Source organism: Strongylocentrotus purpuratus, unplaced genomic scaffold, assembly GCF_000002235.5.
Source record: "Strongylocentrotus purpuratus isolate Spur 01 unplaced genomic scaffold, Spur_5.0 spur5_scaffold_13, whole genome shotgun sequence".
Classification (NCBI taxonomy): domain Eukaryota; kingdom Metazoa; phylum Echinodermata; class Echinoidea; order Camarodonta; family Strongylocentrotidae; genus Strongylocentrotus; species Strongylocentrotus purpuratus.
This window is the reverse complement of record NW_022145598.1, coordinates 28,097,862-28,111,044: the sequence shown is the minus strand read 5'-3', so window position 1 is coordinate 28,111,044 and position 13,183 is coordinate 28,097,862. Positions and strand designations below refer to the sequence as shown.

At 36.2% G+C, this 13,183-nt stretch overlaps 1 long non-coding RNA gene across 1 annotated transcript; it reads left to right on the top strand.

Annotated features, from left to right (window-relative positions):
* Window positions 1-959: 959 nt before the first annotated feature.
* On the top strand, window positions 960-2,152 carry LOC105445214. Its single transcript, XR_004063858.1, has 3 exons — window positions 960-1,017; window positions 1,502-1,603; window positions 2,053-2,152. It is a non-coding gene; the product is annotated as an uncharacterized LOC105445214 (long non-coding RNA).
* Window positions 2,153-13,183: the final 11,031 nt, after the last annotated feature.

Here is a 13,183-nt window from a genome sequence, read left to right as displayed (position 1 = left end):
CTGGCGAGTTTAAAATATTGGACTCGTCGATATATTGCTTTCGCTATGGCAATATTCGATGAGTCGCAAACGATTCCAATATTGTAATAGCGAGAGCAATATATTTCTGTATCACACGAAAAAGAAAAAAAAAATTATTATTATTATCTTTCATATATTGATCTGTCTTCCGGGTACTACGCTAAAGATATTAAATAAACTGATTTATTGTACCACTTGGAAGCCTTATTTATAAAATAATTAGTTTGATCCCGTTTATTTCTTATTTCACAGATTGTGACGAAAACCTCTGTAACAACGGCTGGTGTGAGGAGACTATGGTAGGCTACAACTGTACCTGCTCAAGTGGGTTTCAAGGGAGACACTGCGATGAAAGTAAGTGTAATATAATAGGCGTATCTGGCCAATTAATGAGCAATTAATGAATGGCCAATTAATGAGCAATTAGCATGAAAAGACTTTCCACAGGGTGTAACAAAACAAAAAAAATCGCAGGTATTTGTTTACTTATATGCATTTTTGCTGTATCTTATCAGACATGGGGACATTGTACATACACCAGTTCGACAATACAAGACGCTGGCCGGTACTGAAGAAGAAGAAGAAGAAGAAGAAGGAGAAGAAAGAGAAGAAGAAGAAGAAGGAGAAGAAGAAGAAGAAGAAGAAGAAAAAGAAGAAGAAGATGATGATGATGAAGTACATCACTGCCCTCTTTGGGATTCCCACAGGAAAAGTATTTCTCTGATTTCTATCAGCCCCCCCCCCCCTCCCCCTCCCCCTCTTGATCGTATCCCCCTTCCCTGACTAAGAGCGCCTGAAGACAGCCGGCAGGGACATAATTTGAAAGGAAAATAATGTTATACATCGTCATTTACCTCAGCTATGTTTGTCTGTTGCTGTTATTTTCAGTGATCATACAGTCAACGACGGAACTGACGACCAAGCCTACGGCGAACATAACGACTACGATTTCGGAACGCTCATACACAACGACTTCCCAAAACACCACTACCTCTGGTATTTCTTGGCAATAGTATCATGGAAATTATGTCATGCATTTGATCATTATCATAACGAGTCTAGCAACTGTATACCTCTTCTCTCTCTCTCTCTCTCTCTCTCTCTCTCTCGGTCTATCCGGGCGTCGCTAAAACACTTTTTTTAAAGGAGGAAGTGACCGTCTAATTCTTTTTGTTTGTTTTTTGGTTGTATATATATATATATATATATATATATATATAGTCTCATTTTTCTTTGTCCTTCTTTCATGAGCGTCGCTAGAAGACTTTAAAGAGGGGGCAGCTAGTGCCCATTAGTTTTTATAAATAATAATGAAAAAATAATATTTTGCCTATAAGTTTAACGACAACGTTCTTGCTGTTGTTGTTCTTCTTCTCCCTCTTCGCACTTTCTTTGTCTGTGTATGTCTGTTTCCCTATATCATTCACTGGCTCCGGCTCTTCCCCCCACTCTTTTAATATTTTTTTAATATTCCGTTCAGAGTCGGTGACAACGGAAGCGAAAACCAAGTCCGCGGCAAGCCCTTCGACCACGATGCCGGAACGATCAGAGGCAACGACATCGCAAGAAACCACAATTTCCAGTAAGAGAAACAACTTTCCCCTCTCTCTCCCACTTCACCCTCTTTTTTTGTTCTCTCTCTCTCTCTCTTTCTTTCTCTCTCTCTCTCTCTCTCTCTCCCTCTCTCTCTCTTTCTCTCTCTCTCTATCTCTCTCTCTCTTTATCCCTTTCCTGCCACGGGCGTCGCTAAAATCTTTTTTAAGGGGAGGGTTTCCGTCTTATTCGTTCGCCCACGAGTTTAATGACAACAAACACATTTAGATAAATTATTTGGTAAAAATTTACTTGGGCTTTGACAAAGCACCACTAAATCTACAAACACAAATAATACCACATGAAATAAATAGACTGATAAAATTTATATGTTGTCATGTAGCAGAATTTTCTCTGTTTTGGCCTTCTATAATCATGTTTAGGTTGTCATTGCTTTGTAAGTGTGGTTTTATTTGTTACAACCCTCAAACGTTTCAGAGTCAGCAGAATTATCGACTGTGGACGTGACGAGCAAGCCGATGACGAGCCCTACGACCACGATGTCAGACACAACGACATCGCAAGAAACCACCGCCTCCAGTAAGTAAGAGAAACAATTAAATAATGTCATGCTTTTGATCATCATTATATTTTGTCTAGCCACTACCCCCTTCTCTCTCTCTCTCTCCCACTCTTTCTCTCTCTCCCTTCCCCTTTCTCTCTCTCTCTCTCTCTCTCCTTCTTTCTCCCCTCCCTATTCACCGACCACTCCCCTCCATCCCTCTTTCGCTCTCTCTTCATCTTTGTAGAAGACGTGTCTCAGTCGAGTGTTTTAAGCACTGACTTAAAATCCATAGGTCGTGGTTCGATCCCCGACACGGCATTAATATCCTTTGGCAAGATATTAATCTCCATTTGCCACACTCGACCCAGGTGAGTTAAATGGGAACCTGGTATGAATTAATTCCTTGAAATACTAGAGCGCCGTGATGTCAGCTAGGCTATAAAGCCAGGGTAATAATTGTATAGATAGACGGCGCTTTATAAATGCCTATTATTATTGCCACTCTTTCAGTCTTTATCTGACTCTGAGTAATAGAAACAATACAGTGACGTCATGCATTTGATCATCATTATAATGGGTCTTGCCACTACCACTCTCCTCTTCTCTCTATCTCTCTGTCTGTCTCTCTCTCTCACTCTCTCTTTCTCTCGCTCTTTCCCTTCCCTCCTCCTCCCCTATGTTTCATTCATAAAAACAAAAATAACTGTATGATATACCATCGCTATCTGCGATGGTGAGCAAAGTTCCTGTAGGTATTGATTTTTATAGCTGTAATTTTGTTCACGTCTTTGCATCGACTTTTATTATTATTATTATTTTCGTCATCACCATCATCATTATCTATTTTTCTTTAAGTATTTCAGATTCTACCCAACTAATTATTTTTGTCTACTTTCTTAAAATTGAGTAATTTACATATTTTATTTTCATCTTTTCAGCATGCTCATCCCCGGTGGATTGTGAATTCGGCGGGTGGTTCTACAATTTCAGCACTTCGGAGATGACTCATTCTTCTGCGGTTTCAGCTTGTTCCCAATACGGATCCCATCTGGTCTTCATCGAGTCGCAAGAGGAAGAGGACTTCATCGCGGGGCTTGCTAGTGAGGACTACTGGATCGGGCTGACCGGCTCAAGTCTCAGTGAGGCAAGGTGGCTAGACGGATCAAGTCTTACATATAGCAATTTTAACCAGGATTCGTTCAATGAGAATGTAAGCTGTTTTCGTATTAAGCGTCAGGGTCAATATAGTACTTGGCTTGATAGGGATTGCTCCAGACGATTTAGATTCATATGCGAGAAAGAAGTGGGGATATAAAAATTGGATTAGTTTATTTCAATTTTTCATACCACCTGGTTGCACCACTGATTGCATCTGAACACCTACATGGGGATTGGTTGGGGGCAAGGGAATACCCCCCCCCCCCCTCCCAGAAAGAAAAAAAATCGGGTTTTCGTTCTTTTGTCATTGTTTGCATAAGTCTATCGGAGCTTTAGGAATGTTCGAGTTTGTGGTATTTGCCGTTCCATGCACTAATTTTTCACACAAAGAGCACTGAAACCATTGTTAAAGGTGTTGATTTATGGTGTTTAAAAGACGGAGCACTTTTCATCTTTACATTCCAGCAATTCGAAAATAATCATATTAATGACTAGAATCAGTGGCGGTTTGTTCTTTTTGTGTTTTATAGAATCTCATTTTTATTACCAAGAGACTTTGTTCAAACTTCATTGTATAATAATAGTTAGGGCTTCACGAAATGATGAGACGTCAAAAAATTACAAAAAAAAGATTACAACATAAAAGCGCAGTTTGTGTAGTAAAGTATTTATAAGGTCCATTATACAAGTATACATACCTGTATACATATACTTACTTATACATGTACATGTAAATACACATACACATATACATATGCATATGCATATCTGTCTGTGGTCTCGAGTAATGAGCTTATACTTCAGATACGACTAGAACTAGTGGATAACGAAAACAAATATTGTAACGTCAATGTGTCAAAACACACGGCAGTTTATGACTTTATTTACTTGTTTTAAGTTTCAAGTTAATTTTATTCTATAATATACAATCATAACCTAAATAAATAGAATACAATGAATAAATGCATTTTTTCCATTAAAACTATATACAATACATGACATCGTGTCATATAAGTATTTCAAGACAAGGCAAACGAATAACGAAAGACAAAAGTCAATATTTTATCTTCCAAACTTAAGGTAAAATGAATATGGATGTAGTGTAAAATATGAGATAATCTAAAGTAATATGCTCGGTTTATAAATTATTAACTATACACCGCGTCCCAGAAAAGATGAAAATCGAAAACAAATAGATATTGTGAATAAATATAGGTGTATAATAAGATGCTTTGCTTTCATAGAGTAAAAGTAATATGCTTTCCAATGATACATTGATTACATTAATCTATACACGCTTCACTGAGCAACATTGCTTTTGCAATGCCATGTCAACATCCACTTGTGCCGGATTTGTGTAAAAGAGTAAAACCGTTATTATCAAAATATCAAACGTGAACATGACCGATCATGACCTGGAAGAAACACACATTTTAAAAGCGAATGCGAAGATTATTTTATAGAATCTTTAGACCTGATACATGTACAAGGTGCAATACTTTATTATAGCCGTATGTTCTGATTCGTTAAATTGAAGATATGCGGGTTTTCCATTAATAGAGGTGTCAACTCAGCGATTAGCTTCACATCCTAGTTGTGACTCTTTAGAACCACTACAAGGTGCAATACTTTATTATAGCTGTATTTTTCTGATCCAGAATATTGAAGAAATGCGGGTTTTTCCATTAATTAATAGAGGTGTCAACTCTTTAACAATTAGCTTTACATGTTTTGCACAACATTGTCGGGAAGGGTATTGATTATATTTTGCTATTTACTGCCAAATTGCCTGTACATTCTAGCTACTCTAAATTTCTTGAAAATGCTGAAATGTTGACCATCATGTGCAGCCGCACGTACCGTGGCCTTCGGAGCGGACGCGACGATGCGTTGCAGGCCAATCCATTGTTGTCTTCTCTGAACGCTCCGGTGCGCCTTCTGTAGATGTGTATAAGAAATGTATTAATGTTTTAATGCTACGTTTATCTACCTTGTTTCTTAATTTGCCTTTTAGCCTAAATATCTCCTCTCTCTCTCTCTCTCTCTCTCTCTCTCTCTCTCCCTCCCTCCCTCTCCATGTCTCTCTTTTTCTCTCCTCCCTCTCTCTCTCTCTCTTTCTCTTCTTTCCCCTTCTCTCTCCCCTCTTTTCTCTCTCTTCTCTCTCTCCTCTCTCCTCTTTCTCGCTCTCTCTTTCTATACCTCACTCTCTACCTCTCTATTCTCTCTCTCTTTCTACCTTCCTCTCTCTTCCTCTCTCTTCCTTCTCTCTCCCTCACTTCCCCTCCGTATCTCCCCTCCCCTCTCTTTCCCTCTACCTCTCTCTTTTTCTTTCTACCCTCCCCTTTCTTGTCCCTCTCTTTCTCTCTCACCACTTCTTCTTCTCTCTCTCTCTCTCTCTCTCTCTCTCTCTCTTTAGTCATTTATCTTCTTTTCGATTTCCTTGTCATATCTCGCCTTGGTCTAGCCACATCTAGCCAGCCGTTGTATATTGTATTGTAACCATATTTTCATGTGTGTGAAACAATATGTTCTTCTTAAGTGTATATTTGTTGGTTCAATTTTGTTTACACTATTCAATTTCATTGTAAATCAACCATTATGAGTTCCTGAACTTTACGTGTTGATGTTTTTAAACCGAATAAATAAATAAATAAATAAAAAAAATAAAATAGAGCTTTATTAATAATGAAGGCAAGATGAATATATACCATCTTTATCATGAAATAATGCATCGTGGAAATATTGTTAATGGTGAGGGTAAAAGGGCAAACTTTAGTTAGTGAATGGGTCTGCAATTGAAAAAAGAGCAAGTTAAAAGATATTTAAAAAACAAGAATCAAATTGATGGGTGCCTTACATTTTGATAAGAATATTTATTGTATCAGTATTGCTGTTATTATCATAATTATTATTATTATTGTCATTAGCATTATTATTACTTTTGCTGTGACTATAACTATTATTTTACAAGTTAATCATTATACTTATTGTAAGTAAAGCCGATGTAAATATGCAAACTTGATACGATGGGAGTTGCCACGTTACAGGATGATTCATTTTCTAAAGTCATTGAAATAGTAGCATTAGTGATTAAATGTTTGTTTGACGTGCAAAAATTAGTTTCAATTACTATCCTGTCAATTGTGTTTGTTTGAGTAAGAAGAAGAGAGATACACGGTACATAAGAACGTGTGGAAAGGAGAAATTGAGAGAAGTTGCAATGAAAGAGATGTATAATTTAGTGAGAGAACTCGAAAGGAAGCGACAAAGAGTGAGAGAATGTGAGAAGATATTTATGTAAAGTGAGAGAAACTTGTCATGAAAGAGATGTATGATAGAGTGATATAATTTGAAAGGAAGACTCAGATAAAGATTACAAGAATAAGCGAAGGTGGTAAATGGAGCAAATTGCTTAATGAAAGGGAGTGAGATAATTAGAAAGAGAGAAACACAAAAGAGTGAGAGAATATGAGAAGATAATAAAGTGACAGACTTTTAAGACATAAAAATACAAAAGGTAAATGGATTTGAATGGAAGAAATAAAAAGTAACAGATTGTAAAAAGCTGATAAAGGCAGAGACATTTTAAATGATGTATCTAAAAAATGATAATAAGCGGTATACATGATTGAGAGAATTTGAATAGACGTGATAAACATATAGACTGAGAGAATGTGCGGATATAAAAATGAAATTAGAGAACTTCTGTTATCACGTTATATACAACCCAGCATCGGGATAGGATGATTAGTATTTTCTACTATGAACGAAAAGAACAGAGGAAAGAAGCTTATACCTGCGATTAGTCTCACTGGACAGCGCCTCCTAGTGGCGAAGTCCCGCAGCATAATACATATTGACTTGTACACAAACAATCATTAATTTTATTTATATATTTTTTATAACAGAAATCACATCAAACTCCTTTTCATTGGAAACTCCTTCATATTTCTTTGTGACGTAATTATTCGTGTCCCCTCTCCTTGCACCTTGGCGCATTTATGGGGATAGGCTGCGCATATTTTGATGCATAATGATAATATCTTTGAAAGTTAAATAAAATCATTACTTGACAAAGCCCTAAGAGCGAACATTTTTAAAACAATTTCTGCGTGTACGGAACATTATTATTTCTTATATTCTTGTGTATTTTCCTCGATCTCCGAGGAGATATCTGGACATTAATATGTATGTTTATATATGTATGTGCATGGCCCTGCATGGGAAGAGGGGTTGCACCCTCTGCAATTTTTTGTGTATGATATATTTGATGTATATCATTATGCTTCTTTTACGAAATTGTGACACAGCCGACAGCCACAAATGACGCTTGTTAGTGTTATTTTTAAACTTTCTTTCACAAAATCCATGGATTCCTAGCTGGCACGCGACCCAATAATACTCGCGACACTCGATACCGGCGCGGTGCGTGGTAACCAGCTGATAGTACATGGGTCTGGTCGGACTTTGAACTTACCCGGATGGCTAGTCAGCTCATGCGTGTGCGTGCCATGCAAAGCTTGCAATATGCCAAACTGTGTGTACAGTGATGATTGTAAGTTTGTGTTGACAATGGAAACCAGATTGCTGGAAACTGAATTCAGACAAGGACACGATACAACAAATCGTCTTCTTTCTCTAATAATTCAATGAAACGTGAAAGCTTCCGCGCTTTGCACGGGATCGGCGAAAAATGAACTCAGACAAGGGTTAATGGTATTAATCAAATGAAACGCCAAAGCTTCCGCGTTTCACGCGGGAGGGGGAAAACTGTATTCAGACAAGGATTAAGAGTCGAAAACAGTACAACGAATCGTCTTCTTTCTCTAATAATTTAATGAAACGTCGAGCGATCGACGGCACTGATAACAACACAGTTTATACACTCGAGATATTTTTGCAAGTACTACTGGTAAAGTACCGGACCACCGTTCTCGGGGGGGGGGGGGGGCGCTTGTGTGAAGTTATTTGATTTTATTTGATTTTATTTCTGCATTTTTTTCCATATAAAATATAACTGAATAACAAAAACATAAACAAACAATATTTTCTTCTTGTCAAAATGTTTTTTTTACATAATATATGTACATATAATAACGAAACTTAATATTTCCATAACATATAATCATAAATTTAAAGTATTATCCGAACTATTCTGTTGGAAAAGTGCAAGAGACCGCAATCATAAGCAAAGCTTGACAAGGATGGCGGCCTCAAAAAAACAAAAGCAAACAAATCTTAAGGTAAACCTTATATGAAAAAGTGTTTAAACGATCTTTGTGTATGAGTTGGTGAGTGTGTTGTGCAAGTGTATTTTGAGTGTGTGCGTATGTGTGTGTGTGTGTGTGCGCTCTCACCTCAGCATTCTTGTGGGGTTTTATGTGCGCTTCACATACCCCTTGTGAGGCATTTTTACTTTGTGGGGTATTTTTTCAGGACCCCACAGAGTAAAGTCTTTCAAATGACTGTATATTCGGTGTCCTATGCCCTGCGGGGCATTAGAAGTGGTACCCCATAAATGACTTTTTGTGAGCGTGTGCTAAAACTTGCACACTTTTTTATGGTAACATCGTAAGCACACCGCCGGGTTGTTATCGCCAGGTTGTACATACCCCACTAGTAGGGGACCACAAGGTATATCTGGAACGCACAGAAATACCCCACAATCAGGTGCCCCACAAAGGCCCTGATGTGAGAATGTGTGTGTGTGTGTGTGTGTGCGTGTGTGTGTGTGTGTGTGTGTGCATGTGCACGCGAGCGTGCTTGTTTGTATGTGTTTGTAATGAATAGTGTAAGTGCACGTAGCTCTGTGTGGTATATTGCAGTGGAAACAAATATAGCCTTTACAATAAAGGTAACTAAGAATACGAAATAGAAAACAAAATTTGAAAAACTGAGTTGCAATGTGACCAAAATTTGACAATTGCCTACTGCATGTTGAAATCAGTTATGTAGATACTTCGATATAAGAGTTTTTTGAGAGATGTTTTAAAAGAATAGAGAGATAAACAATGCCTTATTGAATTTGGTAAGGAGTTCCAAACATCTGGTCCATGATGTCTTACTGAAGTTATCTACCGTAATGTCTCAGATCCTCATTACGGTAGATAACTTCACACAGCGCGCGCCCGGCCGCAACCCACCATCGATATGCATTTGTATTGTTGATTGATAGAGAGAGCATATAGCTCTCATTTATTTCTTCCAATATGTACAATTTAAAAACAAACAAGTTATCAGTATGTCATGCATAATTTCATGTTTACATCAAGATAACAGAGTAATACATACATATTAGTGGAATATCAAATTACAAATTATTTTCCAAAACATAATCATATCCCTGTTATACAAACAAAAAGTGAAACGTTGCATCGACTTTTTCACAAGTGTTGCATCAATTATTATTCACCGTTTGCCATTTATATAAATTTTCTTTTGAGGCAATAATCCTATGAATCATCTTTAAATTTAAATGTTTAACTTTATTATAACGAATTTGCATTAATTTAAATGAAAATACATCCTTCTAAACAAATTAATTATCTAAATCTAGAAAGGAATCATATATTTATTAAAACGGATAACAAGGAAAACGGCTATAAAATAAAATCAAGCACATGGTGGCCATTTTAATATGATTGAAACAAAAACATAAAATACTTAACAGATCAATCTTCAAGGGCTTTAAACAAAAAGATTAAGTAAAAGGAGGCACCTTTTCTTTGTTAAAAAGGGCCCTTTTGGGGGTACTTAAAAAAGTTGGGGGCACTGTGACCCTTGTCAAACCCCTCCCCCCCCCCCTTTCCCAGGACCCCCACCTCTAAATTAGCTTGTTTGCTTCGTTTTGGTTTGTGATGTTCGTGAAAACGCTTGTTATCTTTAAAAAAAGAAATCATAATTCTAGATCGAAATAGTTCAAAAGCTGTGTTAGGTATTAGGGCCAATGTACTTATTTTGAGGAGTGGGGCGTACATTGATTTTATATGTGAAAATACATGTTACGCTAATAACATGCTGAAAGGGAATTGACAATTATGATTCAGCTTTATTGGAATACCTGTCAGCGTCAAATATTTTCAGAGTGGTGGGGTTTGTGAGTGGATCAAAAGGATAAATATTGATAGTATCACCATTGTTTTTTGTTGCTATGCACGTTGCGATACAAACAAGCTGGTATTAATGATACGCTGATTAAAAAGAACCAAGGCCAATTTGCACTATCAGACAAATAAATATATAAATTCATCACATTACCTTAATGGAATATTTCTGGCATGGAAAAAGTCTGTATTTTTAATGAATAGATGTATAATTGAATTGCAATAAAGCGTCTCACTTTGATGCTCTTGTTTTGGTAGGATAATGATGGGCATCGTTTTCTCCCAAACGTTGGTACTTTCAATGGCTCATACAATAACAAAAATAGAATACCAGTGAGTTCATTAATCTGAAACTGTTATAACGGTTAAATTGTAAATGTTAATTTTTCCCCCAAATGTTTATATTTTACTTTTGAGTGCATGCATGCACTCAGCCCCAGCATTTGCGATTCCCAACGAATTTATCTACCCAGACAAAAAAAAATGGGAAGGGGTGGTCTGTATTGGTACTTAATTCTGTTGTACATATAGCTAGTGTGTAAATGGGCGTGTAAGACGTACGGATAGAGAACATTAATCCATAGCTTACTGGAACCTGATGGTCTCTGTGTTAAGTCTATGGGAATTACATAATTCAGTAGTCAACGGGTTACGTTAGCTAATAGCTGCAAGATGAGATTAATATAAAGTAAAATAAGCATAGAGTGTGGCATTAAAGGTAAAGACCAGTATTGTAAACGCCCCAATTTCAAAAAATGAAATGGAAGCTCTCATTAGTAATCATGTGAAAGAATATGTTTTGACTAATACATGATGATAAAAAATTTGCCCGGAAACCGCCTACTAATTCATATATTTGGTAAATTTGTTTCTCTCGTGGTCTGTGAGAGATATAGGGTAGTCCCATGTACATCTTTCTGTGTATAGTGCTTGTAACTGTAAGAAGAATGGGCCAAATTTCTTATCATTTTGATGATTCCAGAACCTTGCAGATGCTAGATGCTAGATGATCAACCTTTTATGATCGATTCCACAACGTTTCTTTCACAATGCAATCGCATGACCATAACTGGTCTTTACCTTTAAAGATGAAGTTGAGTTCTGGTCATGTGATTGCATTGTGAAAGAAACTGTGTGGAATCTATCAGAAAAGGTTGATCATCTAGCATATAAGAATTTGTATGTATTGCAAGGTTCTGGAATCATCAAAATGATAAGAAATTTGGCCAAGTCTTGGGAACTACAAACACTGTACACAGAAAGATGTATATGGGACTATACGAACACGTGACGTAAAAATCCTACCCCCGAGTTTTACGATGTTACATGACATATTTAGAATATGAAGGCATTTGAAGAGCCATGCTTTTCAGGGAACATGTCTTAGCTGATGTTCTTCCACACTTGCATAATTAGAATGACAACGCTCACAAATTATTTTTCACCTCTTCCCAGAACTCAACTTTCTCTTTAAGAAAGAGCAAATTTGTTTTTCACATTGCAAAAGTGAGATAATTTGTATTTTGTATTTTTACCTCCTAAAAGAAGTTTTTTTTTAAATTTACCCCGCCTAACTTCTGGGTATAATGAAATACATTGTTTGAACGGAACAGAAACAGAAAATACAATTTTACAATCTCATAGAAATGAAAGAAGAAAAAAAGAGAACAAATAAAAATGTCGTAACAGCAACATTGTACATGTATATTGATCTTCTAAAGCATTACCTTTTAACACATGTCATTTAGTAAAGAATTTGCTCGTTGTATTTTTTATTTTTCAAAGCCACTTGCTTTTCTAGAGAAAAATTAAAGTTAATTTAATGTTTGAAACAGCTAAACGATGGTCTATATGTTTCCTGTATCTGTTATCAAATATCCTTTTTTTCTTATTAGGATTAAACAAACAAATTCGGGCCATTTCTTTTATATTGAAATGATACAGAGTAAAAATTAAAACTGATATAGGTAGTAGTACTATCTCTATACCAGTCTTGAGACTGACCATATCGGCCTTATATATGAACACTCCCAACAAATATGCTCCATTGTTTCGGGGAACTTTTCACAACAAATTACATAGTTCTGAGTCAACCAATTTCATTTTACGTTATCTATTATTAGTTAGAAGACAGTTTGTGTTAATTTAGAACTGGGAATTTTTGTTTTAACTTCAATAGTTGATATAAAAGTTAGGATATATATATATATATATATATTTCCAATTACTATCTGTAATATCCATTTTCTCGTAATTTCTTTTTGAGAAGCAGGAGGTATAAAAAAATCCTTTTAATTCGAATACGGTAAAATTTCTAGGGTGTCATGTTTTCTAGCTGTAACTCTGAATCATTTTTAATAAGTGTAAAAGCCTTGGATACACAATTCTTCCCATCAAAACCTTGTCTAAGTTTCTGTTTATAAGCTACATGTATGGCATGAACAATACTCCTCCAACGCATTACACAATTCGGGGCAACTCCTATTTCAACTATCAAATGGAATTATTGACCCGGAGTTATTTTATTAAGCACTAACAAAGTTTATACCTTTAACATGCACGCTTTTATCAACACAGGGTTTGGATGCAACAAAAATATTACGATTATTTCAAATTATTTGATTAGTAATTTCTACATCGTCTGGATTAATAAAACTGAAATAAGCTTTCAACATTCCTTTAAAAAACGGCGATATGCTCTTCCACGTGTAAACTTGTTTTGGATGTACATTGAAATAAAAAACTAGGTAACCGGGTTCAATGAACTTATCAAAGATATTCTTCCACACATTTCTAGTTGTGT